This window comes from Pituophis catenifer, unplaced genomic scaffold, assembly GCF_029215685.1.
Source record: "Pituophis catenifer annectens isolate HBS135680 unplaced genomic scaffold, rPitCat1.0.hap2 SCAF_13, whole genome shotgun sequence".
Lineage (NCBI taxonomy): Eukaryota > Metazoa > Chordata > Lepidosauria > Squamata > Colubridae > Pituophis > Pituophis catenifer.
In genome coordinates, this window is record NW_027256893.1 from 10,572,892 (window position 1) to 10,577,024 (window position 4,133).

At 35.1% G+C, this 4,133-nt stretch overlaps 1 non-coding gene across 1 annotated transcript; it reads right to left on the minus strand.

Moving 5' to 3' along the window:
- Positions 1-2,989: 2,989 nt before the first annotated feature.
- TRNAA-UGC (transfer RNA alanine (anticodon UGC)) lies at positions 2,990-3,061 on the minus strand. Its single transcript has one exon. It is a non-coding gene; the product is annotated as a tRNA-Ala (tRNA).
- Positions 3,062-4,133: the final 1,072 nt, after the last annotated feature.

Here is a 4,133-nt window from a genome sequence, read left to right on the forward strand (position 1 = left end):
TCTATCTATCTATCCATCCATCCATCCATCCATCCATCCATCCATCTATCCATCCATTATCTATCTATTCCTATCACCCATCTCCTTCCACTAATGACTGTATGACTGTAACTTTGTTGCTTGTATCCTTACAATTTATACTGACTGTTTCCTAATATGATTTGATTCCTTATTTGTACCCTATGACTATCATTAAGTGTTGTACCTTATGATACTTGACGAACGTACTTTTTTCTTTTATGTACACTGAGAGCATATGCCCCAAGACAAATTCCTTGTGTGTCCAATCACACTTGGCCAATAAAAATTCTATTCTATTCTATTCTATTCTATTCTATTCTATTCTATTCTATTCTATTCTATTCTATTCTATTCTATTCTATTCTATTCTCTCTCATCTCTCTCTCTCATCTCTCTCTCTCTCTCTCATCTATCTATCTATCTATCTATCTATCTATCTATCTATCTATCTATCTATCATCTATCTGATTTTAAAACAGAATTGTTTGGAAGAGATCTATAAATTAGCAAGCTTTTCTTTCTGTGCGCCACAACATATAGTCATGTTGGCCACATGGCCACAAAAGTATCTTCACAGGATACCAGCTCCCTTGGCTAAGAAACAGAGATCAGATCGCCTCCTAGAGTCAGACACGAATGGATCGTAGAAATCGTTACCTTTATCTTTTTTCCTCCAATTCTTGGAGCCTATTCCAACCACAATCACTGAAAAGCTGTGGCATAGTTTCTTGTATTTGAAGTGGAAATTGTGCCAAAATTACTGTGTAATGGAAGCCTCCAAATAATTTAAAGCATAGAAAAAGAATAACCCCCAAATATCTCTAAAAGAAAGGAAGGAAATTCTGATCTTGTTACTTTGCAATCTTATTCTGCAATTGAATAAATAAAGACTTAAATAAAGACTGCATTATATGGAAGCTCCACTAAATTTGCATCATTATCTGATTGCATTAAACATTTCAGAGTCTGCCTGATGCCAATTTGGTGGAGAAATATGGTGGAATCCAAAGAGATTGAAACTTCAAATATGATCATTGAACATTCAAAGTCATCCATTTCAATGAATGGAATTATCAGTTTTACCTCCTTGTGCATTTGAATTTTGTAGGTTTCACACTTTTTCAGCCCCCTTATGAATAAAAATATGAATATTGGTAGAATATGATCTGTCATATTTATTTTTAAAACCTGATTCTCGCACATTACTTCAAGCATGAGGCTTAAGTTTTGGATGGCAGATGAAATGAACTTACAGCACAGATAAAATATCTAAAGAAATAGAAGGAATTTCGTAATAAATAATATATCCCACACAACTCCAAATAAATACAACATGCTTCTTTGATATTGGCTTATTTGGACACGTATTACATAAATGCTGTAGACAAAGCTAAACCAAATGCTGGGCTTTTGTGAAAAACACACCTGTCTTTTTATATTTTAATCAATTTTATTTGTGATATTATTTCATTCGGACTATTTTTTTTGTTTTTTTTCCAAATGGATGATTCACTTACAGTGATACACTGCATCCTAAAGCTTTTTTTTTTGGTCTCTTGTCATGTTGGGGCTCCATAAATATTTATACTATGATTACTATTGTAGAAGGAATATAAATTATTTGATATAACAAGATTGAAATGTGGTAAGAATTTGCTGTGCCCACTCGTATAAAAGTACAAATTTATCAAAAGTAGAGTGGACTTTGGAACAGCTCCCAGAAAAAAGGAGGATTCAGATATGGAACGGAGAGAATAGCAATATTTTAACCCAAATTCTTGAAGGGCTGTGGGTGCTGTATTTTGCTAAATTTCCAAAGTTGTTGACACAGAAGTTACAAGGCATTTTTACACAGTCCTACTCCAAAATAAATCACACCGAGTAAAATGTAGCTTTTTTTTAAAAGGATGGTCTTACAAAAGGCAACATGACTAATCAAGAAACCTAATATTCTAGGTGGTATCTCTCCTTAAAGTAAGGTAAATAGGAATGCTTGCCTAGTAAGTGATTTGAAACGCATGCTTACATTTTAAGCTGGAAGATATGGCGATTAAGACTCCTGTAGAAGAGAAATAATTTCAGCTGGTTCGATGACTTGCTCAGTAATTGACCATGGAATTTGAAGACTTTGTGGTCTCAAGAGCTGCAGATTTTCCATGTCGCTGGTCCCATTGCCTTGATTTGGCATTAAGCTGGGATCAGAGGGGGAAAATATGTAATCATCTATAAGAACTAATTGCAGCTTTAGTGGATAAGCCAACTTTCAAAAGATGCAGAAGAACCAGCCTTTACTGAATAATGCATGTGGCAGGGATGATTGACTTTTGGGGAGAAGGGAGGGCTGGGTTTCTTGGCGGTGGGAAAGTATGGTAGACATTTCAGGAATGATAACCTGGTAAGTGGCAGAAAAGATGCAGTTTTCATATCGATGGGAACTGTGACTTGAGAGGCTTCATGGAGATTGTCTCGATGGACCAGCCGATATACAATGGGTAGGGTTGGTCTTGCAATTGATGCATCTGGGATATTCATTTTCAGCATTTTTCATATGAAAGGTGGGGGGAATGAGAAGACAGAGACAGATCACAGGAAAAGAAAATTAGTTGCACATGACTAAACAACCCAGAAATTAAATCTTATCTGTGGTGGATAAATCTAAACCAACTTTCACAGTGTTCAATAAAAATAGCCTTCCAGTTGTAAAGAAGTTCCACCAGCCTTACAAAAAAAAATTGTCTTACACTTTCAGGTTTTACAGATTAACAGAGTTGGAAGGATCTTGCAAGTCACCTAGTCTAACCCCCCACCCAAACAGGAGACCCTGCACCATTTCTGACAAATGGTCAGAAATTGGACTGACAGTCCAATATTTTCTTGAAAGCCTCCAGCGATGAAGCTCCAGCAATGAAGCTCCCAGGCAACTTCTGTTCCATTGATTGATTGTTCTCACTGTCAGAAAATTAAAATGTGGAGATGCCGGGGATTGAACCTGAGACCTCATACATGCAAAGCATGCACTCTACCACTGAGCTACATCCCCTTCCCGAGTGTTGGTAAACATTGACCCAGCCTACTACAAAGTAATCGGATACCTTTGGGTAGTTACTGCTGTGATCTGTTCATGTGCAGGATCCCTGATTTAGCTGGTATTATTCTTGAATGATTAATAGTGGAAGAAGAAAGAAATAGCAATTTAGGGATAAAATGCAGCTGAATGGAAGAAAATATTTGCATAATTACTTTAGAGCACAATACTTTATATGAAATAAAATATGATAATGTAATCCTCAGAGTACTTTTCACTCATACCAGAATAGCTATGTCAGTTGGATGCCACCATTATGCAACTTAAGGCAGAATCCTTAAACTATAGCATTTTGGTGTTTTGTGTTTATTACCGGTATATCCTTTATTTGTAGTTGACCTGTAGCCTATGTTTACTTATTAATATAGGTGAAATAAATCCTACGGTAGGACCATTTAAAATTCAGACAGCTTCAGAAGTCTAGGAAACAGAATGCCTTTTCAAGGTAGAGTTAGAGGTGGTAGCTGAATCTGGAAATAACTAGAATATTCTGACCTTCTGCACAGTCACAAACTTTCAGAGGGATTTCAAGGAAAAATCACAAGCACCATAAATTAAAGCCACCCATTTCAGAGAAAAATGAAATTGTAACACTTCAGACAGGGAAACTCAAGGATATCTACAGGTTTTACCATTCTGTTCTTTTTCCCGTTTAGGGAAACAAAGGGACACTTTAAAAAAAATTCTTTTCTTCTTGTATTTATGTTTCTTTATTGATGGTGTTAATAAAAATGTAAATATGTATATAAATAATTTTTTAAGTATATAATATGAATATAGAAATGTAAAAAAGTAAAGATATAATCAAAATATATAGATCTCTATAGGGGGAAAGACAAGGAGGGGGGGAAAAAAGAAAAGAAGAATAGGAGGAAGGGAAAAAAAGTATTAGACTAAGAAAAAGGGGAAGAAATATAAAGTATCAGATGGAAAACCACTATGAAACAATGCTTAAAAAGGATAAGCTATTTATTTATATGTCGTATGTTGTGTAAATGTCTAATTTGTGTTTTGATAAAATTTATAA